This window comes from Canis aureus, chromosome 31 (genome assembly GCF_053574225.1).
Source record: "Canis aureus isolate CA01 chromosome 31, VMU_Caureus_v.1.0, whole genome shotgun sequence".
NCBI lineage: Eukaryota > Metazoa > Chordata > Mammalia > Carnivora > Canidae > Canis > Canis aureus.
In genome coordinates, this window is record NC_135641.1 from 31997969 (window position 1) to 32024848 (window position 26880).

The window sequence follows — 26880 nt, forward strand, 5'->3', positions numbered from 1 at the left end:
ATGCTGAGTGATGGGTACACCACTGGGTGAATGGGAGGGCCAGGAGCCCCCATGGAACATGAAGCAATTGAAACTCCAGGTAAGAAGTAGGGGGTGAAGCAAAGGGTCGAAGTGTTACCTGGAGGAATGGACTGTGAAGCCCAAGGAAAGGCTTTCTCTGGGCCATTGTTTTAAAAACATGAGGACCAGTGTGGGACCATACGCTAAGGTGCCTAATGGATTTGATTTAAGAGAGTCTCTCTAATACTAATAGCAAAACAATTTATATTTTCAGAGAATCACTTATAGTTTGGAAAGTGCTTTGCATAATGCAGAGTATGGGTTTGGGAATAAAGATAAATGTTGGTTCAAGTCCTGACTACTCAACAGACTGGCTGTAAGATGTTGGCCCAGTTACTTAATTGTTCTGGGCCTCAATTTCCTCACCTGTAAAATGGAGATAATAATCCCTACTGTTTTAAGGTTGCTGGAAGGATTAGCAGAAATGCAAGTAAAGGATCAGTTCAAAAGATTTGCATAGGGAGGAAGCACATAGATAGGAAGACAGAATCTAACTGGAGAAAGCCTAGTCTCCTTCCCTCCCTCCTTCCCTTTTATTTACTGAAAATAATGATTGTCATGCTGGTATTTGCACTAGGAACTGGAGATGCCATGGTGACAGAAACAGTCATCATTGCCCCTGAGGATTATAATTCAGCTGAGTACATTCCACTGATATACATTAGAGGTAATATTTACCACATGTATTAGGTGGCTAAGGTGAAATTTAGAATGTTAATGACTGGATGGACTGTAGAGATCCCCTGGACCAAATCACTCATTTTAAAGCAAAGGACCAAGTCTATGCGGCTGACGTCAAATTGATATTAAATTGGTTGACATTGAAATTGGTCTGTCCAACTGAATCCAAGTGACTAGACCAAGCAGGGAACATCCTGTATCTTGAGAACTGACATTAGATGGATGAAAATTCCAGTGAAGGTCTCTGTGATCTTAGAAGACTTAAAGTTGAGTAAGGACAGTGGAATCAGGTGTGTAGGATATCTGAAAGAGCTCAGCCCTACCCTCTGTTTCCCCAGAATCTACTCTTCCCTTACTCAAGACTCTTTCCTGAATTCCCACAGCTCAGATGCTCCTCTGACCAAGTGAGAATCTGAATACCTATTTATTATAAATGTTTCTGGGAACCGGCAAAAATTAAGGTTCTTAGCGACGTACTAATGGGTAAAACCATGCTAAGATGTCAAAATAATAAACTCTTCTATTATTAAAGAAATTCTGAAAAATATCTTCACCCAACTTGGTAAAGCAGAGTTTTACCCAGTTTAGGGGTGGAAGAGGAAAAAGGAACATTAGAGTCCTGGGAACCACAGGAAGAGACTGAATCCTAAAGGAACCAGTAAATGAATGGGTGGTGGAAAACAGTAAGGACCTGGGAGTCCCCTAAAAAGTTATCTTTAATTGATGAAGGAGTAAGTGACTAATTTTTATTTCTTTTTAAAAAATATTTTATTTATGGATTCATGAGAGACATACAGAGAGAGGCAGAGACATAGGCAGAGGGAGAAGCAGGCTCCCTGCAGGGACCCTGATGCAGGACTCAATCCCAGGACCCCAGGATCACGACTTGGGCCAAAGGCCGATGCCCAACCACTGAACCACCCAGCCCTCTATTTCTAAATGTCATTGCCCTTTTATCAACAGGTGATGATTTTTTCCTCTCACTAGATTTGTGTACAGTGAGGAAGGAGATGAAGTTACACCTCTTCTCCCAGAATGAATGGAGAGGACCTGGGACTTATGACCCACATTACTCAGGGGCAGGGCTTTGTTCTGGCCTGTATGGACAAGAAAGAATAAATAGAGCAATAAGAAAACCCCACGTGTTCCCATGAACCCACGTGTATGAGTCATGAAATGAGAGCATTGTACGGGAAACGTGCAGGGAAGGAACGAAAGGAGAGGCTGGGCTTGCTCAGGAAGTTCTGTGTTGTTGTTTTCTGTCCACGGGAACCGGAGTGGCGGGGGTTAGGCAACTGCAAGGAGGGGAAAGCATCAGGTGGTTTTGGCAGGCTGGAATTGACCTTGCAGATAATGCAGAGGCCTGATCCTGCAGCCCTCTTCCACCTAAAGAAGGTACTCCAAATTACCAGATTTTCTCAGTGTGGGATCTCCCTTTCTAAACATTAGCTAAAAATGAATCTTCTCTCGTGGGGGAATAAAAATCCTAACACATTTTAGGTTAAATTTATTTCTAAAACGTCAGAATCTGGGGCTGAGAAGAAAAGTCAGAAGGATCTGAAATTGATTTTGGGTTAATTCCTTTCCTACTTATTTTGGAACTTTGCGTCAATCACTCAGCTTTTGTGTGTGTGTGTGTGTGTGTGAGTGAGAGAGAGAGAGAGAGAGAGAGAGAGAGAGAGCGCTTCATATTTGGAACCTGAAAAATCTGAGATGTGAAGAAAGTGTCCTGCCTGCTGCAGAGATAGATGCTGTATCTAAAAAGAGACTGCGTCTGTACTCGGAAGCAGCTTTCTTTGGAAAGAACTCAATATGATTTACTCAGGTTTAAGCTTCCCTTTAATTAAGTAATTCATTTTTAAAAGGAGCAGAGTGATTTCCTCTCAAAGGGTACTATTTGACAAGGGGGTTACAAAAGTAAATTGACTGTGGAGAAGACTGATTAGCACTACCTCAGCCAGTGGACCAAGGCCAAGATCAATAGTGATAAATGATGTTGATGGTATCTATCCATGGTATCATGGCATGAAGATGGCACTTTACCTCTGTGGTCTTCCCCCAAATAACCCCCAGCCTCAGGGTAATCATGAGAAAAAAAACATCAGACAAAATTCCAACAGAGTAGCATCCTGCAAAATACCTGATCAGTACTCCTTGAAACTCTCAAGGTCATCAGAAGCAAGCAAAGTGTGAAAAACCGTCACAGCTCAAAGGAGCCTATGGAAACATGACAACTAGATGTAATGTGTTATCCTGGATGGAGTCCTGGAACAGAAAAGAAGGCTATTAGGTGAAAGCTAAGGAAATATGAGTCAAGTATTGCCTTTACTCAATAGCATATCAGCATTGGTTCATTAATTGTGACACGTGTCATACTAAAGTAAGATCTTCATAGGGGAAACTGGGTGCAGGGCATGTGGAAACTCTGTACTATCCTCTCAAGTTTTCTGTAAGCCTAAAGCTGTTCCAAACAATAAAGGCTATTAATTTTTTGAAGGCAAAATAGTAATTAGGAAAGTCTTGAAAATCCAGAGTTAGTCCTATTCTAAACTCCAGTGAACAAAACTCTGCTCTTCTGGGGATGTCTTGCTAATAACGCTGAACACAGTTAAATAATACCCTTTCATAAAGGAATGGCTTTCAAACATTTTTAAACAGACTAGAGAGGAAAAGCACATTTTACATTGTGATCCACAGTACACACACACACACACACACACTCTCTCTCTCTCTCTCACACACACACAGCTCTATAACTGCAAGAAATATCCCTCACAGCATTACTCTAAGGTGCATGCTACTCAAATAGAACAAAAAAAGTTCTATTTGATTTGATTTAATTCTACTCCATTCTATGCTATTCTCTTAGGTCATTAAAAAATATCCCAATCGTGAGCTACAGCAATTTAAACCTGCAGTTGGAAACACCCTCCTTTAGGGCTTAACTCAAGTGCCAGCTTCTCTAAGATGCCTCTGCACTATCCACTATGGCAGCCACTAGTCACATGGGGCAGCTTAAATATTTAGTGCTCAGTAGCCACATGTAGCTCACGGTTACCATACTGGACAGCATGGATATAGAAGATTTCACTGCAGCAAATTTTATTGGGCAATGCTGTGGATTCTCTCCATGTCTTATTGGACTAATGAAATATCCTACCAATGTATCCCTATTCATCTTACAACCTTCTATTCTGATGCTGGAATTAACTTTCTAAAATCACAGATTAATTTCTCTGCTTGAAACCCTTCAGTGGCTCTCCATTTCCTATGATATGGAATATTCCTGTAAGGCCCTTCACGGTATGATTTTTCTACTTCTCTAGAAGCATCTCTGAACTCTCCTGCTGAATTCCATTCACTCTTAAGCTCCCATGCTTTTGTTCATCTTTTTTTTTTTCTTTTCTTTTCTTAGAAATGTTCGTGTGCCCTTTCTCTTCTGGATAAAATCCTGTTTACTTTTGAGACCTAGCTTCTATATCCTCTCTTCTATGAAATATTCTCAGGAAACTACCCTTCCTGAGGAAAATATATTGCTTTCTTTTGTGTGTCATAATTGGAGCAACGTTTCAGCACTTATATTATAATTTCTCATGTACAGTCTGTTTCTGTAGTAGACTATGAGGTCTTTGGGGACTGGGGATACGCCCAGTCATCTCTTTCCCCCAGTGCCTGGAATGTGGGATACTTGTATGCTGGCTGGTGAGCTGGTTGGCTGGCTGGCCAGCTGACTGAATTGTAAATGGTATGAGGACAGGGACCACAATGACACTTGTACTTATATAATATTTCCACAGCACAATGTGGGGTACATAAAAGGTACTTATGAATTCTCATTGTCTGCTTTCAGGCAATGAGTTTTAGGCAGATTGTTTTTGCAAATTCAGTACAATCTGTCTTTTTATAGGAAGGAAAGAGGTTGGTACTAAATTTTTTTCAATGCAACCAATGCTTTTTCTTCTTCTTCTCATACTGTTAAAAGTTCATGGACTCTGTGGGGAATAAAAAAAAAAAAAAAAAAACACTTGTGAAGTGATTTTAAAGCCCATTAAAATGGCTTTTACAAGCGCTTACTCTAGGTGAGTAATAATATAAGATTAGCAGGTAGAAAAAATTGTTCTAATAGAGAAAAATCTCAGGATGGGAACATCTGGAGACCTGAATTCTATTATAGCTTTACTCTTTTCTATTCACACATTCATTCATTCATTTTTACTTCATGTCCTTAAACAAGTTCCAAAATTTTCTGGGTCACAGCCTGTCTATATAAAATGAAAATAATTCTTAATTGCCTCTAAGCCTGTCTCGGCGATGTGGTGGGGAATGTAGGGATAGGTTTGAGCTCTTTAGAAGTCATAGTCATGGTCATAGTAATGTTGTATCTTGTGGATTGGTACAACTTTAAACTATCTGCAAGATTTTCCTAAGTTACAGAGCCAAAGAGCCTTTGTGAAGCAATGGTTACCTATAACGGAGTGCTATGTATATTTTATAGAAAAAGAAACCAAAAAACCTCAACCCTCATTTGGGTTTGCTAGTTGAATCGCCTGGTAATATTTTTGAAAAAATAAAACAACACATGTACATAGCGATTACCACAAACCACTACCTGAAAGGCACTGCAGTCTCTGAGCACATTTTCAAATGAGTCTTAGGCAGGGCTACCACATACCATTGTGTGGGCTGTGCCCTGCACAACTTTATGTAATAGTTCTTGTCTTGGGGACCTAATTGCAAGCTGCTGCTTTATGTGAACACAATTTGATTCACAAAAGATACAAAGTTCCTATGATCAGTGGCAAAATCTCATATTGTGTCTATGTAAGAATCAGGCATAGTAGCAGTTTATTGGCCTCCCACTTTCCAGATATCTTCCAGATATCCAGCTCTAAGTTTTCCGTGGATGATGCCAATGTTTTCTGTGCCTCACAGAAAGTTTCATGCTTGCTTAACATTTTCCTATGAATTTCCTTTCCATCTTAGAATCCTCTCCAGCCATCCTTTGGCAACCAATTCCTCATGCTGATACCAGGGTTGATATTAGAAATCAGACCACAAGTGACAGATCTCAACAATTCTAGGTTCCTTGGAGAGGAAGAAACAAACCATTGTTAAATCAAAGCATATTACTGCTTTGGGCAATTAGGTTACACTAAGTTTTCTAATCTTTTACTTGAGGTGAGTTCCTGAAATAAATAATACTAAAAGGAAAAAGTCTCACCAAGAATTTAACCAGGTTGTTGTGGGTACAGTATTGGTTTGAATTAGAGGCAAGAGCAGTGTTTTTGTGACTGTCTGAACCAACCTTAAATTGTCTCCAATTTTCATTGACACTAACAAAAGCTGAACAATAGAAACCATGTATTTCTAGTCCCATCAACTAAGACCACTGGGCAACATGGCATGTGTTCAATAAGTGTAATTTCAAAGGAACTGTTGTTGTTTGGGATTTTCTGACAGATTCCAGAGGGGTTTATGAATTAAGGACTTCTGTCTGGGAAAGAAAATTTGGAACTTGACTTTAAAAGAAAATTTCATAACAGTTTAAGAAATACTAAGTTCACATTGGATCAGTCTCTATGTTGTGTCATCAAAAAGAAGATAAATATTTTGAAACCAAAAAAAAAATCAGTAAGTACATTAATGTTGAATAGGTTTATGAATAGGAAGAGACATTTGCAACAAGTGGGATGATATATCTTGTGTCGTTCCTGGTGTCTTTCATTCACTCCTACAGAAAAAGAACAAGTACCCCTGTTTATTTCTGCCAAAACTGGAGTAGAGAGTAGGGCTTCTGAGCCAAGCTTTAACTAGAATGTCATTTCTTAGGATGAACCTCTTCATTACTATTTTTATTAAAGAAAAAAACCCTATTATCCTATAATGAAGGAAAGAGTATAGCTCCTGGGTAGTCTTTTCCTTCTGAAGATACTATTCCCAGGGTCTGCCAAGCTATGTTTAGAGGTAAAAATGTAAACAGAGTTGCAGCACTAACCATGGCTTTAAAGTCATTACAAATAATTTTTTAAAAAATCAGTGAATGTACACACATGTTAACCCAGCATCATTCACAGGAGCCAAAAGGTGGAAGGAACTCAGATGTCCACTGGCAGGTGAATGAATGGTGGAATAAAGTGTAGTTTATACCCATAAAGGAATGTTATTCATCCCTGAAAAGGAAGGAAGTTCTGACACCTGCTACAATGTGGATGAAACCTGAGGACATTATGACAAATGAAATAGGCCAGTCACAAAAAGACAAATGCTGTTGACTTCACTTACAGGAGATATCTAGAGTCGTTAAACTCCTAGAGAAAAAAGTAGAAAGGTGGTCTTACCAGGAGCTAGAAGAAGGGGCAAGTTGGGAGTTGTTGTTCAATGGGTATGGAGTTTTAGTTTTGCATGATGAAAACATTCCAGAAACTGGTTGCACAGCAATGTGAATATACCTGACACTTCTGAACTGTACATTTAAAAATGGTTAAGATAGTAAATTTTTATGTTACATCCAGTTTATCTTACCACAATTAAAATTTTTAAATGTCAATGAGTGCCTCTAAACATTATAAATAATCTGAACAGGGGCACCTGGGTGGCTCAGTCAGTTCAACATCTGCCTTTGGCTCAGGTCATGATCCCGGGGTCCTGGGATCCAGCCCTGTGTCAGGCTCCCTGCTCAGTGGAGAGTCTGCTTCTCCCTCTCCCTTGGCCCTCCCCCACATTTATGCTTGCGCTCTCTCTGTCAAATCAATAAGTAATATCTTAAAAAAAAGTCTGAACAATACATATTTTTGGCATTAAAAGTTATTAAGATTCTCCATGACTAGCTGAGCAAAATCACATAGATGTACCATCCAAAGCTGAGTAAATGAATAACCCTAAAAGTCTTCAAATAATAATTCTGAGATCCCAGTGGAGTTCCCTTCTTCTCGACTTTTAGGATATAGTAGGAAAATCGGAGACTGCCAAACTATAAAGAGCCTTCTGAGAGGAGGGATGACATGTTACTGTGTATTCTTGGCTTCAGTGAAATTCAGTATATAGAATACAGTACTTGTGGGAATTGTAAATTCCATGATATGCTTATTCAAGGATGTGAAATATGGGGCTTCTAAAACCCCAGTATCCAGAGCACTTAACAAGAAGTAAGAGTGGAAAGGCAGTTAAATTGGCCAAAAGTTTTCTACTGTCATTACAAAGCCCTTTCTAGGCAACTGTGTTCCGTGCACATCCTAACAGTCCTACCTTTGTCTTTTCTTCCCCAGTTCGTGGCCCTCAAACCCACGATTTGGTAAAGGAACTATGTGCTTACTGTTTCTTTCTAAGGACTCAGTTCTCTTAGGAGCTGCAAGTCTGACCATGAAAAATTAAGCCTCTATCTCATCTCTATCATCAGTATATTTGATGTGTCTTTAGAAACAGGAAACTTCTTTCCAAGAACAATTTGATGCCAAAAAAGGTGAGTTACTGCAACACCGACTTGTCACAATCATACCTGCTGAGCACCTGCTCCTAGAATTCTGTCGATGGAAATCTGTTTGATAGGCAGCTGGTCAACTGACATATCCAACAGTATGTACTAACAGTGGTTTTATTTGCAAATTTATTTTTTTGATAACATTGAATATTTGCTTATAAAACTTTTTTTTTTGTTTTTGTTTATTTTTCTATCCTTCCTCCTCTTTCTCATTCTTCTGGTTTATTGTTTACTTCTTATTACACTGTTTGGAATGCTTCTGGTGATGAGTTCAGTGTTTTTCTTATTTTGGTGACCAGCAACACTGAACTCCTATAGGCATGATTTTTGTGACAGTAGCAATATAGTCTTTGCTTTTTCACTGCCTTCAACTGAACTGCTCTGTATCTCAGTTATTACTGCTTTTAGGCAAATGAGTAGAAATGTAGGCTGACTCCGAGGGTCATGGAGATAAAGCATTGTTGAGGTGTTTTCTCTGCTAACCCACAGGTCAGGGGGCATTTCCCTACTGGGTTGGTTGGCATTCTAGGTCAGCTAGTTTCTGGGGAAGGGAATAGATGGGGCAAAGGAAGAAGGGGAAAAAGAAAGGCAGGTGTTAACAGAGATACGTCAAAACATGCTGCTGCTTTTGGGCAATTACTCTAAATCTTATGATCTTGTACTTAAAATTGGGTTACTTAAATGATAGACTAAAAGAAAAAAGTCTCATTGACAATTTAGCCAAGTGGGTTTCTCGTTTTCCTGACAAGAACAGTGTAGATATAGTATTGCCGGCTTCATTCTCTTTCACCTGCTCCCAAGTTCATGGCTACCTTGCATGATTCTAGTGAAAAGTGGACAAGTGCTGAGCTCCAGGCAAATTGAACTCCAATAAAAAAATTAAAAATTAATTAATTAATTAATTAATTAAATCTGCTGGCTGAAAATATTTTTCTTAATATACCCAGTTGCCACTAGCCTTCTCACATTTACCTGGAACTCAACAAAGTTCTTAGGAAACAAACAAGTGCTACCCACTTAAAAGAAGTTTGAGTTCCAGGTAAATGTGAGAAGGCTAGTGGCAACTGGGTATATTAAGAAAAATATTTTCAGCCAGCAGATTTAATTAATTAATTTATTTATTTTTAATTTTTTTTATTGGAGTTCAATTTGCCAACATATAGCATAACACCCAGTGCTCATCCCGCCAAGTGCCCCCCTCAGTGCCCATCACCCAGTCACCCCCACTCCCCACCCATCTCCCTTTCTACCACCCCTTGTTCATTTCCCAGTTAGGTGTCTCTCATGTTTTGTCACCCTCACTGATATTTTCACTCATTTTCTCTTCTTTCCCTTTATTCCCTTTCACTAATTTTTATATTCCCCAAATGAATGAGACCATATAATGTTTGTCCTTTTCCGATAGACTTATTTCACTCAGCATAATACCCTCCAGTTCCATCCATGTTGAAGCAAATGGTGGGTATTTGTCATTTCTTAATCAGCCAGCAGATTTTATAACCAATTTAACTATAGGCCTAAATTGGGTGAGATAAAATGTTCTTTTCCGTCTTTGAATAAATGTGGGTTTGTTGGTCAAGAATACCAGAGGGAGGGGCACCTGGGTGGCTCAGTGGTTGAGCATCTGTCTTAGGCTCAGGGTGTGATCCCAGGATTCAGTCCCGCATCAGGCTCCCTGCAGGGCACCTGCTTCTCCCTCTGCCTATGTCTCTGCCTAGCTCTCTGTGTCCCTCATAAATAAATAAATAAATAAAATTAAAAAAAAAAAGAAAAAGAAAAAGAATACCAGAGGGAATCTCCCAAGACATAGTGTTTTTCAATTAAGATATCGTAATAGGGGGCAGCCTGGGTGGCTCTGCGGTTTAGCACCGCCTTCAGCCCAGGGTATGATCCTGGGGACCTGGGATGGAGTCCCATGTCAGGCGCCCTGCATGGAGCCTGCTTCTCCCTCTGCCTGTGTCTCTGCCTCTCTCTCACTCTATCTCTCATGAATAAATAAATAAAATCTTTAAAAAAAAAAAAAGATATCGTAATAGGGTGAACGGTGGATCCCAAAGAGATATGTCCACATCTTGGAACTTGTGAATTTGACCTTATGTGGGAAAAGTCTTTGTAGCTGTAATTAAGTTATGAATCCTGGCAAGGGAGGTGCAGAAGAAAAGTTTCTCCTAAAACTTTGGAGGGAGCGTGGTCCTGCTAACGTCAATTTCAGACTTCCAGCCTCCAGAGCTATCAGAGCATACATTTCTCTTGTTCTAAGCCACCAATGTTGTAGTGCTTTGTTATACCAGCCCTAGGAAACAAATTCAGATCTCTAAAAACACTAGAATTTTATAATGTGGAAGTCTCTTTAGGCAACAGAAATAACATTAAGCACATGGGGAGCTGGGTGAAAATCTTCCCAAGAGGTGGTGTGTGTGCTGAGTAGTGATGAGCTCTGGCCCTGGATCAGGTCTGGGTTTGGCCCTGGCTAAGTTACTCAACCACCTGACTCAGTTTCCTCAAATGGGAATTAGGCATCATAACAGAACTTCATAAGATTTCTGGAAAGATTAAAATGTGTAAGGTATTTGCAATAATACATAGGAAGAGCTAAATGATATTAACTGTTATGGTTACTATACATTGTTTTACACACTACGTGACTACACGCTGCACACTCTATCAATACTACTAATCGTAGCCTGAGCTATGAATACCAGGTATAGGTTAACAGAATGAGCTCATTTTTTTTTTTTTTTTCAGAATGATCTCATCTTTAAGACAAGGCATCTGAACTTCATTCAATTAGAGGCCCTTTTAGAGATATTCTTCTTTAGTATGTTTATTCAATTCTGCTGTGGCTGTCCTAAAGGAGATAAAAAAATATCACTTCATTTTAAAGATGAGAAAACTGAAGTTCATTAACTTTTTGTACCTCGCCCATTGGCAAAAGCCAAAGACGAAACAACACGGGGACTCAGCCCCAGGATTCTCACTCCAGGTGATCTTTCTATCACTGCCATACTTGCCTCCCATGACGGTGCTTACAAACGCTAAGTATCCAATGCATGTTTTTGAATCCGTAAAATTCAGGCCTCATTATCAGTAACTTCAATGTAATACTGGAGCTTCCCAAACTATTTTGAAGTGAAGACATTTTTGCCAACCATTTCAGAACCATAAATCTCTTAAGACATTGTGACAAAGAGAAGGATTAAGAAACAATCAATTTGGAAGATAAGTCTGTTTCTTTTTGTCCCAACTCCTGCTCCTTTTCCCATTTACCACAGAGTTCATCAAAGTGGTCAGGCAATTAGTGGTATTCTAGGTTTTTTTCATTTTATTTACTTTTTCTTACTTTCTTCAAAATAAAAGAAACAGAAAGAAAATGAATGTCCTATTAAAAGCACGGATCAACCTCACTTTCGCTGCTAACGTTTTTCAAAGAGAACTGTTTTCATTTTATCATATTTCTCAGTATGTCCCATCTGGTTAATTAAATACTTATTAAAACATTTAGTGCTCTCTTGTATCAAAGGTCTTCTAGGATAAGATGCTGCTCCATTTAAATAAAAGATGAAGGATGCTGAAACAGAAGCAGCCTTTAACCAGCAGACCCATAAATAAGAAAGGAGCTGGCACTATGCAGTCCTGACCCTGGCACTTGTACTGGGCTTGGCCAGAGCTTCTTAACCTGGAGGCCAAGCACTTGGTGGTAGGGTGCATCTATAAACCTCTTGAGATGCTTGCAAATTGTGCATAAACATTTTTCTGCACACACTTCAAAGGAGCCTGTGATGTCTGTAAGCTAAGAACCGCTGGTTGAAGTAACTGCCACATTTTATTCCTTCATATCATCTTAAATGCCATTATAATATCAAGGGTATAACGTTTGTTGGTTGCTTAAGTGAGATCCAGAAGCTCCGTGTTGTTAAAGATGTCATCTTGCCATCAAAAGAGTCAGATTTCTAAAAGTGAGATTCTATGATATAATTAGAAGAATGTACCTGCCAAGGAGAGTCCAGATCTGGGTTCTTATCCTTGTGCCTCCGTGGAATGATCCTGTGGTGGGTTACTTCTCTTCTCTGGGTTGCTGTTTCTTCATCTGTGAAATAAAGATTTGAATTAACCCAAAGTTGCCTTCAAACTTTAAAACAAATCTGTTCCATGTAAAAGATTATTAAAACTCTTAAATGGATATCTCCCACAAAATTCTAGAATATATTATGAAAACAAGGTATGACAAGTTAGTCATATTTTTAAAATTGTTTTCAGAGAAGGGTACAGTTTGAAAACATGCCATTGGCTAGTGACTTCTGAATGTACGTGGAAGACTATGAGGTGCCAGTTACCATCTACAGTAGGGTTGAGGGGAGGCCTCAAGTGGGACAGAGATGGAGGCTGAGAGTCTTGCACCTCATTTCTATTAGAACAGCCAGCTTTTAATCTGTTTTATAGAGTGGGTTTTAAGTGAGATTTTGTTTGTAGAAAAATTTCTTTGATTTTAATTAGTCTTTGTTGATATCCATGGCAGGGGAGAAAAGGGAAAAAGATATTACGCTAGTCATTGTATTTAAAAATCTGTTTTGGGGACATCTGAATGGCTCTGTGGTTGAGCGGCATCTGCCTTTGGCTCAGGTCGTAATCCCAGGGTCCTGGGATCGAGTCCCACAACAGGCTCCTCATGGGGAGCCTGCTTCTCCCTCAGCTTGTGTCTCTGCCTCTCTCTGTGTGTCTCTCATGAATAAATAAATAAAATCTTTAAAAAAATATGAAAAATTGGGGGGGGCAGGGCAAGATGGCAGAGGAGTAGGGGTCCTCAACTCACCTGTCCCCACCAACTTACCTAGATTACTTTCAAACCATCCTGAAAACCTACAAATTCGACCTGAGATTTAGAGACAACAGCTGGAACGCTACAGAGAGAAGGGTTTTCACTTCTAACAAGGTAGGAAGGTGGGGGAAAAAATGAAAAATCTGTTTTTGAAAAGGCACTGGAAACAGAAGCCCTAAGGCTTTTTCCTATTTTGTCATTTATTAGCTGTGTCACATTAGGCAAGTCAGATAGTCTTTCTGAATTCGTGTCCTCACATATAGAATGACAATAGTATCTGATTTACAGGGTACTTGTAAGAATTCAAGTGAAATGATTGCGAAAGTGCTTCATAATTGGTAAAGCATCGTAAAGTTGGGGAGTGGGTCTTTAGTGGTGAGGCTCACAGGCCTGCATTCTGTCCTGACCACCGTAGCATTTTTGTCCATCTGAATTAAGTCATAGAAATTATGCATGATCACATTTGCAGGTAAGCCCAAGTTATAGGGTGGAGTTATAAGAGACTTAGCAGATTACAGGGTTCCAGGTATGGTAAAACTTTAAGGGTTTTACCTAAATTGAAGTTTTACCTAAATTGAAGCCTTGCTTCTTCAATTCAAAAAGTTAATTGTTCAAGGGTCAGATGGGGGAAAATGTGGCCTATGATCAGTTCTAGTAAAAAAAAAAAAAAAAAAAAGACTAAAGAACTTAATTTGACTTCAAGTTCATTATGAGCCATTAATGTTGGGAAATGTTGGACAAATAAATAAGTGATCTAATTGTCTCAGTCAACTTGGGCTGTTGTAACAGAATACTACAAACTGGGTACTTATAAATAATAGTAATTTATTTCTTATAGTTCTGGAGACTAAGAAGTCCAAGACCAAGATGCCAGCCAGCATCACTATCATTCTGGTGAAGGCCCTCTTCCTGGTTAACAGCCAGCATGTTCTACTGTGTCCTCACATGGTGGAAGGGGCAAGAGATCTCTCTGGAGCCCCTCTAGAACACTAATCTCATTCATGAAGAGGCTCCATCCTCATCAACTATGTACCTCCTGAAGGCCCCCCACCTCCTAATACCATCACTTTGGGGGTTCAGATTCAACATGGTCTTGGGAGAAAACATTCAGACCACAGTGCCAGTTATTCTTATATATTTATAGGAAGACTGTACCACAGACGACAGAAGGGGGCTATAGCCCTTGGCTTTGATTAGCATCCTTCTTCCAGCTGTTAAAGCAGTTTCTCCAATAGGTTAAGTATATCCAAAGGAAGCTAGAAGGAGAAAAGTCTGGAAGGTTTTCAAGGGCAATGTTAAGAGAAGATTTGAGGAGAGAAATGTACCTTGGAGGTCTTAAAAGATCTGAAAGTTTTTAAGTGGTGTTACAGGCAGTCACGCAAGTGAAGGGTTGGAATTGTTTTATTGTTTCCAGAGGCAAATCTCAGGAAAAACTTTAAATAATAAGAGCTATATAAAGGGAAAATGATTGCCTGGTTGAAGTAGTGAAATTTCCATTAGAGAAACTGTTCAAGCAGAGACTGGACCACACCTTCTCAGAGTTGCTATCAGTCAGCAGGAAGGTTTTAAGAAGAAATTACTAAGATTTCATCAAATCTGAGATCCTATTTCCACAACAGAATTCAATATCCCACTGGAGAATGATTTGCTTCATTATTATTATTATTTTTGGTTGTAATAAAAGTGTGGATTTTGAAATTGGCAAGCTGGAGCTGGCTACTCTGTGATATTCAGGATGTTGTTTAACCTCTGGGAACATCAGTTATGTTGTCAGTAACACAGTGATGATTATTTCTGTGTTGCTGTGAAGATGACACAGCACATTGGTAAAGGATTCTTAACCATGCCTGGTCTTAGTAAGGGCTCAGAGTAACTTTTATCACAACTATTATTTGTTCCTTTTCTTTTCTACATGCATTTTATTTCTACTTCGAAGAGATTCCTTTCAGGTGACTCTATTGAATCCTTCAGAGACATATGATGTAAGTGGGTAAAATGGTGATTTCCATGAGTCTAGGAGAAAGAATCCACTCCAAAGGTCACAGGGGTACCATATCACCTCTTTTGTGTTTGCCTCAAATGTTTGTTTTCTACTAAATGGAGGAAACCTGTGCAACAACTCCTTTGTCCTAAATTATAACCTGATTTTCCTGCCTATCAAAACCAGAACTAGGCCAGCCCAATTGATTTTTTAAAATTTCGTTTAAAATTTTAGGCAATGAAACATCTTATAAAAAATTTAAGGACCAAGATCTCCCTTGTGGAGTAGAGAAAGTATCTTTTCCATAGGTTGGTCACAGGCATCTGGTCTCATTCAGAAGGTAATAAGGAACTACCTGTGAGGAGGTGCTATGATAATTCTGACCAAAGGTCTCTCACAAAAAGATTATTCAATTTGCAAGAGAAATGAAAAGGATACTAGAACACTCTTAGGTTTGGATAAGACTCAACTTCAAATAAATTCTTTTTCACTTTTCTTTCTTTTGCATCAGTGAACATTTATTAATACCTAAGGGGCATGACATTCTATGAGGCACGAGCATGTTCCAGAAGAGGGATGTCCTGGTACTTTGGCTCTCTGAAGGGGTGGTCTGGGTGTGACAGCAGAAGAGGTTATTACTGCTCCAGAAAAGTTGCTTTGGACATGCCATCCTGAACTTCTTTCTTTTTCTAGTCTGTTTAATTTTCTTGCTCAATATCCTACTTATATTAATTCCCAAATTCTCTTTTTAATCTTTTCTGAGATCTTGAACTCAAAATGATAATGTTAGCTAGGAATTCCTAATTGACACCCTTTGATCTTATAATGCAGCTGAAAGGGCAGGGATGCAATGTTTGAATAGCAAATTGTCCCCCAGATAACTGCCATTCTGTATGGGCAATAATAGCGTAGAGTACTCATCGAATGACTTATGTCCCAGAACTTTGCTAACTGCTTTATACGTATTACCTTATGTAGTTCATTTAACACTATAGTGGAGGCACTATTTCTTTCTTTTTTTTTTTTTAAAGATTGTATTTATTTATTCATGAGAAACACAGAGAGAGGCAGAGACACAGGCAGAGGGACAAGCAGGCTCCATGGAGGGAGCCCAGTGTGGGACCTGATCCCGGGTCTCTAGGATCAGGCCCTGGGCTGAAGGCGATGCTAAACTGCTGAGCCAGCCGGGCTGCCCAGGAGGCACTATTTCTATAACTGTTTTGTAAATAAGGAAGCTGAGACAATGGGAAATTTATTTATTTTTATTTTTTAAGGATTTATTTATTTGAGAGAGAGAGAGACGATGTGAGCAGGGGGAGGGCAGAGTAGGAGGGAGAGAAGTAGACTCTCCACTGAGTGTGGAGCCCAAGGCAGGGCTCGATCTCCGGACCCCGTGATCATGATCTGAGCCAAAATCAAGAGCTGGACGCTCCACCAATGAAGCCACCCAGGAGCCCCTAACATGAGAAATTTAAAAGCTGACCCAAAGTCTCACAACTAATGTAGGGTACACAGCTCTTAACCACTCTGCCAGACTGCCTATCTATGCAAAGAACTTTGATCTTAACCTAACAAATCATTCATCTACCCATCCGTCCATCCATCCATCCATCCATCCATCCATCCAATCAAATATCCATCCAACATGTATAGAGAGGAGCACCTGGGTGGCTTAGTCAGTTAAGCGTCCACCTCGTGAGATCGAGCCCTGTGTGGGACTCCATGCTGAGCATGGAGTTTGCTTGAGATTCTCTCCCTCCCTCTGCCCCACCCTGTGCTACACACACACACACACACACACACACACAAATAAATACATCTTTTAAAACAATGTACTAGAGATGTAAACTATGAATAAGACTGACATGTTCACTGGCCTCTAGCCACTTTCTAGGGAGGAGAAAGGACAGTTATGCTAGCATCCCCACACAGTGTGGTAAGGGCTATGACAGGGAAGCATAGGGTACTCTGGGGCATGGAAGGAGACTCTAACCCCATCTGTGTCAGGACAGGCAGGTCAAGAAGTTCTCACCCTCATCACTGTGTGCTTCAACTATTTTGTAGCAAAAGGCATATAATGTAACCTCTACAAAGGAAGGTCTTTGAAGCAAGGCCTTCCTCTCTACTGTTCCCCCAGTGCCTGGCACACAGTGAGTGCTCAATTAATATCTGTGGAATAAATCAATTAGAATTCTAATACTCCATAGTAACCCCATTATAACAGCGAGTCTTTTGCTTATTTCTTTTTTTTTTTGACTTATTTCTAACTTCACTCTGAACATGCTTAAATGCTTCTCTACTCTGTGCGTGAAATAAATGCTCTTTTTTGACTTAAAAAAAAATCAAGTCCCCAAGTCCCTGGGTGGCTCAATCGGTTAAGCACCTGCCTTCATCTCAGGTCATGATCCAGGGTCCTGGGATCGAGCCCCGCATTGGGCCCCCCTGCTCAGCGGGGAGTCTGCTTCTCCCTCTCCCTCTGCTGCTCCCTCTCCCTCTGCTGCTCCCCCTTCTCATGCTCTCACTCTCTCTGTCAAATAAATAAATAAAATCTTAAAAACAAAATCAAGTCCCTTTTCCCTTTTAAGCCATTTTCTAAAAGCTCTATTCCAGGAAAGCTGCCACCCCCATTGCATTTTACTAGAACAATGTGTCTTCAGGTGTCTCTTAAAACAGGTGCCTTGAACAGAGGTTCTGGGACGGTCCAGGAAAAGTGGAGACTCTGCTCCCCCCCCCCCCCTTTTTCGAGTGCTCTGTGGGATTCCTTGCTCTGTTCTCCCTTCTCCTTTCCAAGACCTGGAAAGTCTTCTTCCTCTCAACCTCTCCCCCCTCCTCTCTCACTCTTCAAAAAGATGTTAACTTTGGGAAAGCAGTTCTTAATTATTTACCACACAGTCCTCTGGCAGACTATAGGAATCCAGGGCGAAGCAAGAGAGAGGGGCAAAAGAAAACCGAAACTCCAGGCTAATGATTTCCCTCAACAAGACTTTTTGTTATCATAAGGTGGTGTTTTATTTGGGTTATAGTTCTTTGGAGCAGGTATTAAGCTATCTCTTCCACAAGGCTAATATTTTCCTTAGCAAAACAGCAGCAAATCCGAGGTAGCAAAATACTGCTGAGGGGTAGAGGAAACCACGACTCCCAAGGGGCCAGTACTCCTCATGGTCTAGCTCAGAGACACATGGCCAGGTTTGCACACCATCTTCACATTATCTAATTACATAATTTTACTTCCTCGCTTGGTGCCACAGTTTAAAACTGTACCTCATTCCCTTCCCTGCTTGATTTTTCTCTAGAGCCCTCATCTCCTACCATACACTGTAATTCACTTATTACAATAATTTTTTTTTCAATCATTCTTTAAATGGTCGATGTCCCCCTAGAGTTTAAGCTCCTCAAGGGAGCTTATTTTATCACTCATTCAGGGCGTAGAGTTGTTCCGGCACAGGATACTTGCACGATAAATATCTCTTGGATAAATGAATTATTAATCCTGACCAAAGCAATATTAATAAATAATAACTGTGATCAAGCTTTTCTTTACATGTATTTAATTTATAATCAACTGGTTGGACATTAAACATTATTTTGTATAAATCTTCTAATTGGATAAAATAGGACAGTGAGAACTTTACAAAAGTCTTGCTGGTCAAAAGCCACCTGGAACCCATGTTCATCAGCATGGTAAGCTCTTGTAAACATGTACATAGAAGGATAAGCCTGTGTTGATGAGCAGAGAAAATTCTGAGTTTTCCTGATGCAGGCAGGCTTACTTGAATCCCTAAAGCAAAGGGTATGGTTTGGCTCAGTGCACTCATGACCATTTCTAGCAGCAAGTTTAGGCGCTGCTTACCAGCCCCATTAAACTCAGAGACTCACTAATCTTATATTCTTTTTTTTTTTTTTTTAATTTTTATTTATTTATGATAGTCACAGAGAGAGAGAGAGAGAGAGAGAGAGAGGCAGAGACACAGGCAGAGGGAGAAGCAGGCTCCATGTACCGGGAGCCTGACGTGGGATTCGATCCCAGGTCTCCAGGATCGCGCCCTGGGCCAAAGGCAGGCGCCAAACCGCTGCACCACCCAGGGATCCCCTATATTCTTATTTCTAGACAAAGCACTATCATCCAATTCTTGGTTCTTACTACAGGATTGGCAGTTTTTGGGAACACAAAACACAAAAGATGAATAGAAGAGCATATTAATTATTGGAGATCTTCTCCTGTATTTGAGACTGTCATAATCACAGGAGATGCTTTCCAGCCGTGACATATCAGTGTACCCTGAGGACCATAGTGGCTAGTCCAGCTCTTCCTTTCCCCTGACACTCCTACATATGGGGCCGATCTAGTGTAAGTGAAACTGGGCTCATCTGAGTGGCAAATTTCACTTTTGGGTGAGATTTAGGTAGCCTCCTTCTCTCACTTATTGTGGCCTCTTTCAACAACTGACCTGAAGAACTGATAAAGGACTAGAGTTATCTAGAAGTCAAAGGAACAGCTGGCCTCACTGAGCTTAAATTAACATAGTAAATTGGTGAGTCCTAAAAGATAATAAGGCACTTACAAGCCAGTTCTCCAGAAGACTACGTTAATGACATTTGACTTCTTTCCTTTTTTTTTTTTTTTTTTTTTTTTGAGAGGGAGAGAGAGCAAGTGCACATGCAGAGGGAGAGGGAGAGAGAGAATTTTAAGCAGGCTCCACACCCAGCATGAGCTGGACTTGGGGCTGGATCCTGAGATCATAACGTGAGTCGAAATCAAGAGGCTGACGCCCAACTGACTGAGCCACCCAGACGCCCCTACATTTGATTCATTTCTCAACAGAGGAAAGCCTGGGTGGGCGTGTAAACACGAGCAAATCACATAGCTGTGTGACACCTGTGCCGCTCTTAATTATTTCATATATTTCAGTGTGGCCCTTGGGGAAAAGCTTCATGTGAACCATCGGTCTGGTGGTGTATGGGGATTCATGAACTCCAAGTTCTAAATCCGTCTGTTCTTTTAATATCTTGGCTAATTTATTCTTAAGAACCAGCTTTATTGAGATATAATCCACCCATTTAAAGTACATAATTCAATGGTCTTTAGTTTACTCACAGTGATATAAACATCACCCCAACAAGACACCTCTACCCTTAACAGTCGCTCGTCTTTCCTACACAACTCCATCCTTTTTTTCTGTCCCTATAGGTTTGCCTATTTTTGATGTGTTACAAACATGCAATCATACAATATATGGTCTTCTTCCACTTGGCATGTTTTCAATGTTCATCGATGCTGCAGCAAGTACCAGTCCTTCATTCCTTTTCATTGCTGAATAATATTCCACTGTGCCATTCCATATCACATTTTATCTCTCCATTTATCAGTCAATGAGCACCTAGATTGTTTTCACTTTTTGGCTATCGTGAGTAATGCTGCTGTGAACATTTGTATACAAGTTCTTACATGGACATACGTTCTCATTCTCTCGGATGTACAGCTAGGAGTGGGATGGCTCGGTTATATGGTAACTCTATGTTCAACTTTTTGAGGAACTACCAAACTATCTCCTACAGCAACTCGCTGTTTTGTATTCCCACCACCAATGTATGATGATCCCAATTTCTCTACCTCTTTTCCAACAAGTGTTATTATCTGTCTTTTTATTATGCCATTTTGGTTGGTGTGAAATGGTATCTTATGCTTTTGATCTTCATTTCCTTAGTGACTACTGATAGTAAGCACTTTTTCATGTGTTGATTGACCATTTGTATGTCTTCTTTGGAGAAATGTCTCTTTGATTCCCTTGCTAACTTTTGAATGGCTTATATTTTAGATGTAGAATTTTTCTTCATATGCCTTAAGAATGGGGGATAGTTGGAGGAAAAGCCTGAGACCTCTTGCCTGCTCCTGATTAGAAGAGAGCTTCTACATAAGATGATGGTAGCCTGCTTTTTCCAGGGTTATGCCATAGGCCCTAGGCTAGGTTCTAAGTTGAGAGGGAGCCCTGTGCTCTTGGCTGCACCCACTGGGAGTGGAGCACTATCCCCTAGCTGGAGAGGGGTGGGTATGCAGAGAGAAGTGGGTTGTGGCTCAAATGCCTCACACTCTTGCTATTCCTACTGAATTGTAGCACTGTCTTGAGTAAAGTTTTCATCATTTGTTGTATTTTGTCAGGACAATTTCCAGAGACTAACTAGTTGTTTATCTATAATTTTCACCAGTTGTTTTGCTACGGAGTGGGTTCACGGAACTCCTTATTCAACTATTCTGGAAGTTGAGTTCTATTTGGATAATTTTTAATGAAAATGTTGTATCTTTTAAAAAACGATTTTATTTATTTATTAGAGAGAGAGAGAGAGAGAGAGAGCATGTGGGAGAGAGCATGAGCAGGTGAGGGCAGAGAGAGAAGCAGACTCCCCAGGATCATGACCTGAGCTGAAGGCAGGTGCTTAACCGCCTCAGCCACCCAGGCACCCCCCCTTTTTTGTTTTTGAAAATGTTGCATTTTGTATACGTAGTGGTAAAATAATTTATGCTGACATAGTAGATATAGAATTATGAAATGCAATTTTTATCAAAGTAAATTTTGCAAATTTATAAACAGTGGATTAAGAAAACTGATTGTAGTTGAGGTCTGTTGACTTTTAACTTTATATCCAGTCAAATTCTAGAATGCTCACACATTTGGTTTGACAAACTATTCTTAATTTATCGTTATTAAATGGTTGACTAGAAATATTTGAATAATGAGGGTGGCAGTGCATGTCATGTGAGAGCTTATTATTGCTCTAGTCATCTATGTACGAAGCCATCACAGCCATTGAAAGTTATCAAAATCATGCCTGTCTTTAAAAACACAGGAAAAATTAAACTGTGAAAATTAAGTTATTAAAACCTCATCAGTTTTATGCATTAATCTAAAAGGTTCACAGGCAAAAATGACCATATATTTTGTAATTAATTCAAAGGAACGACCACACCCACTACATCTTTTAGAAAGACAACTTTCCCAATTTCCCTGATCAATTTATCTGTAGTTTTCGGGCCAAGATTTACATTTAACAATTCTTCAAATTCTATTGAATCACGGGCTCTACTCATATATGTTAATTGCCAACCAGTTGCGTGTCACTTTAGTTGAAACAGCCCTAGAACTTCTGCTCATATCTAAAACCTTCTTCTTCCCATTCCTCATATCCCACCTCCCACCCCCATGGCAAAGTTAACTAGTCCTTTCTCCCGGGGTTAAGAAGTCTGGTGATCCCATAAGCATCTTTGGGAAAATACACACTGCTTAACAATCTCGAGAAAATGTTACAATATATTTAACTCCTTGTTGGAAATTCTTCGCTTTTGGGGCAGCTGACTTGTGTGTCCTACGGCCTCAAACAGTCGCTTCGGGGGCAAAAAGTATTATATAAGGCCCTACAACTAGGATGAACTACGAATGGAACCAAGCGCCTCCCCAAAGATGTTTCCCTGAATAGTTGCTGAACTACACAAAAGACAAATAATGAAAGTAATTCACAGAGTAATTCTCTCTCCTTTGGGCTGGGAAAGTGGCGGTAATAAAGTTTGGCTTCTGTTGAGTGGAACCTTAGTTTCTCAGACACTCAAAGGCAAATGGAAAAACCCATCCAATTCTTAAAATGTCAAAAATGCAGTTAAATAATAGGCTGATAAATTGCACTGAGGCGAGGATTAATCCACCCCCCCCACCACCCCCACCCCCGGCGGAGACAGGGACCGTAGCCTCCCGAAGCCGCTGGAGGTGCCAGCACAGGTTCGGGAAGATGCTTACCTCCCGCGGGCGGACGGCGCTGCGGCTTAGGTGAGAACCGAGCTTGGCTCCTCCCCGGCGGCGCGAGCTTCCCACTGCGCCGGGCGCCCCGCAGCCCCGGAGTTAGGTGTTCGGCCCCGCCCTCCGCACTGTTGCTAAAACTCCCTTCCGCCGGGCCCAGTCGGGGATTAATGATCGACCAGAGCAGAGCACTCCCACGCCAACTTGCGCGCCCCGCGCTCGCCCGGCGATTGCGCCCCGAGCCCTGCGGCCGCGCCGCCCCCCCCTCCCGGGCCCGGCTCTACGGTCCCAACTTCCCACACGCTGCCTCGCTCAGTCCTGGGCGGCCGGGCCCGTCCTCCGAGGAAGGCAGCCCAGCGGCTCCAACATCTTCTCCGGCTTTCCTGCGGCTCGTTAGCGCGTCTGCGGGGACCGGCCTCGCGGGAGGGGGCGCTTTCCCGAGGCCGGGGGGCGGGGGGCGGGGGGCGGGGGGCCGGGGCTCCGGGAGCCACGGAGGAGGCTCCGGCGCCGCTGTCACCTCCGGCTGCTGCAGCAAAACCCCGAGCCGCGGCGGGGACGGGGGAGGGGAGGGAGGTGTCCTCCCCCTCGCTCGGGCTGGGCGCCCCGGCTCCTGCACGGGGGCGCGTCCTCGGGCGGCGCGGGGGGCGCGGGGGCCTCGGGGCTCCAGCCGGGGCCTGCGCCGCCGGGCGGGGGGAGCCTGCGCCCCGCATCCGTCCGTCTGCGGACTCGGGCGAGGGGGCGAAGCGGCGGCCGCGGCGCGGGACCGCGGGGTCCACCCGGCAGCGGGCTCCGGGCATCCCACTGCCTGTGGTCGTCCAGAAAAAGAAAAAAAAAAAAAAAATCAAAGAAAGTGAACCCTTGTAGCGTCGGCAGCGAATTCGGGTGCCTTTGAACGTGCGGAACGCCGCCCCCCCCCCCGCCGTCCCCCCGCCCCTCCGCTGCGAGGTTCGTCGCGGAAACCCTGGGCTCCCCCGGGCGAGCACACGGAAGGACCGTGCCGGGAACTCGTGTGTGCTCCGTCACGAGAAGGGGGTTCATTCGGGCCCCGACTGCGGCAGGAGAGCCAACCCGGGAGAGAGGGCCGGGCGGCGGCCGGCGGCGCAGGCTCGCTCCGCTCCGCTCCCCGGGATCTTCCCGCGGGGGGACCCCAGGCCCGCCCCCGAGCGCCGCGGGCCCCTCCCCACCGCGGGACCATCCCCCCCGGACCCCTCCACACCGCGGGGAGCAACCCCCCCGGACCCCTCCCCTACGGCGGGGACCATCCCCCCCGGTCCCCTCCCCACCGCGCGGAGCATCCCCCCCGGACCCCTCCCCACCGCGGGGAGCATCCCCCCCGGACCCCTCCACACCGCGGGGAGCATCCCCCCCGGACCCCTCCCCTACCGCGGGGAGCAACCCCCCCGGACCCCTCCACACCGCGGGGAGCATCCCCCCGGACCCCTCCCCACCGCGGGGAGCATCCCCCCAGACCCCTCCCCACCGCGGGGAGCATCCCCCCCGGACCCCTCCACACCGCGGGGAGCATCCCCCCGGACCCCTCCCCACCGCGGGAGCATCCCCCCCGGACCCCTGCCTACCGCGGGGAGCATCCCCCCAGGCCCGCCCCCGAACGCCGCAGGCCCCTCCCCACCGCGGGGAGCATCCCCCCGCACCCCTCCCCAGGACCCCTCCGCACCGCGGGGAGCACCCAGCCCCCCCGAGGCCCGCCTCCCGAGCGCCGCGGACCCCTCCCCACCGCGGACGCGGGGCTCGATGCACCCCGCGGCTGCCGGCCGGGCGCGAGCAGGCCCCGGAGGACCCCAGCCCTGATTGCTCCGCGACTGGCGCCGCCTGCCCACGACCAGGGGGCGTCCCGCGCCCAGCGCCTCTTTGATTAATGAGCGTTTGGGCAACACCTGCCAGTCAGCACCCCCTCATCCCCCCACCCCCCATCCCCCCACCCCCCCCACCCCCCCACTTAAGGAGGAAGCACTGCACATGCTCGACCAGGGCTGACGGTGCTGAAGCGCCAATTTGAGCTGCTGGCAGGTTTCTGCTCATTTTCACAACACTTCCAGCAGGTTCCAAGCTGCGGGCGCCAGGAAGAAGAGGGCGACTTACGTTACTGGGAGGGATTTTCCCGACGCAGGAGGGAGTGAGTCCCCAAAGGAAGCTGACGGCGGTGGGGGCCAGGGCAGGGGGCACCGGGAGCCCAGCGCCCCCAGCCCAGCGCCCCGGTAGCCGGTGTCACCCGGTTGTCTTTCCCTTCTCCTGTACCGTATCTACATGTCAGCAACCACTGCTAGGATTTTCTTTTTTTAATTATTTCGTTATCACTTGGTGGTGTTCACATTCCTTATCTCGCTGCTTCTGGCAAACCTTGTAATTTTGGCACAAGGAAGACCACATCATTGAGGTGTGGCAATAGACAAGGAAATGGAAAACTCGAGAAGTGACTTGCCCAGGGTCACCAGGCCCGCTGTGAGGTAGGACCAGAACTATCGCACTAGGTTTTAGGTCTCATTCTTCATTGTCTAGTTTCCTTACTAGATCTCGACTCCCTCTCCCCCATGTGATTGTGCATTCGTGGAAGTACAGACACAGGTCTCACTTCGGCCTGCCAAGCTTGCAAAAATGGATGTGAGACTTTGCAATTGCTTCAACTGGAGGTTGGGAGAAACTAGTACATTTGGCAGAAGCATCCGGACCATTAAAAAGAATCTTAAATGACATATGTGTAATATAACCACACACATAAAAGATATCTATATCTTTTTACCTCCGAATGGAAAATATATGGTTTTTTTTCTATCTAAACATAGAACATTCTCAAAACTTAACTAGACCATGAAATAAAGATCAGCACATTTTTAAAGGCAGAATCATACAGACCATCTATCGAAGCACAATGAGGATAAAATGAACAAGAAAATTTAACAAGAAAAATTCCTTCTCATTGATACGCAACTGGAAATTTAAAAATGCCTTAAATAAAAAAAAATGCCTTAAATCTAGATTAAAGAGAAGAACAAATGAGAAACTGCAAAATCTTTAGAAACAGAAGGAAAAAAATCCCACCTAACAAAGTCAGGATAGTATATTAGAGTGGAAATCATAAATCTGAAATGTGTTTATTGAGAAGTGATATGCAAACCAAGAAACTTTGAAAAAATTACAAAAGAATTGTATAAACTAGTACAGATCACAGCAGAAATTAATGAAACGGGAAAGTAAAAATCCAGGAGAATTGATTAATGAAAGAAAAACCTTATTCATTGAAAAAAATCAAGAAACTGGCACACCTGGGTGGCTCAGCGGTTGAGCATCTGCCTTTGGCTCAGGGTGTGATCCTGGGTCTGGAGATCGAGTCCCACATCGGGCTCCCTGCAAGGAGCCTGCTTCTCTCCCTCTGCCTGTGTCTCTGCCTCTCTCTCTTTCTGCGTCTCTCATGAATAAATAAATAAATAAATAAATAAATAAATAAATAAATAAATAAATAAATTTTTAAAAAAAGAAAAAATCAAGAAACAAAGACACAAGTAACATTAGGAAGGAAAAACGATATATAACCACAGATAAGGAGAATATTAAAAAAGAAAAAGCCTCAAATGCTGTTCATGCCCCATGAAGACGATTTTCCCCTTATGCTGATAACTACAAACTGTGAGATAAGAAATGGTTAAGACACACCACAGCTTGTGGAAAGGGGGATGAGATTTAAAGAACCAGGTGGAATTGTTTAGAATAAGATAGTATGAGAATTTGAAGTAATGCTAATTGCATCGACTGGACATTTTGAACCAGGCCTTTTGTCGTCATTGTCATGAAGCAGCTGTCGAATACCTCAAGAACACATGCTTCCTGGGGTCGAAATCTTGTAGACATGGTAAAAGTTAACAGTAACAAAAGAGCATATTCCCTTAGGTCATCTGGGAGGTTTGGGGACAAATATTACAGGGGAGGGCATGGGATCACTTTGCAAAAGCTGTACCTAGTGACGCAGAAAGGTTGTTTGGAATGTAGCTGGAGTTGAGCGTACCGGGAGGGAGAAGGGACGTGAGGACTCCACTTAAAATAACCAGCTGTCAGTTACCAGAGCTGG

At 42.9% G+C, this 26880-nt stretch overlaps 1 protein-coding gene across 5 annotated transcripts in view; it reads right to left on the reverse strand.

Annotated features, from left to right (window-relative positions):
• SPTSSB (serine palmitoyltransferase small subunit B) overlaps positions 1 to 25062 on the reverse strand; it is a 29124-nt gene extending 4062 nt beyond the window's left edge. Inside the window, exons 1-3 of one of the 5 annotated variants that reach the window (XM_077880189.1) lie at positions 24900 to 25060; positions 12208 to 12305; positions 2882 to 3006 (exon numbers count right to left, since the gene is read on the reverse strand). The gene's annotated coding sequence lies outside the window, so the exon portion shown is untranslated. Of the gene's footprint in view, positions 1 to 2881; positions 3007 to 12207; positions 12306 to 22799; positions 23258 to 24899 lie in introns of those variants that run through there. The other 4 variants (XM_077880190.1, XM_077880188.1, XM_077880192.1 and 1 more) reach the window with 4 other exon arrangements.
• Between the last annotated feature and the right edge of the window lie 1818 nt (positions 25063 to 26880).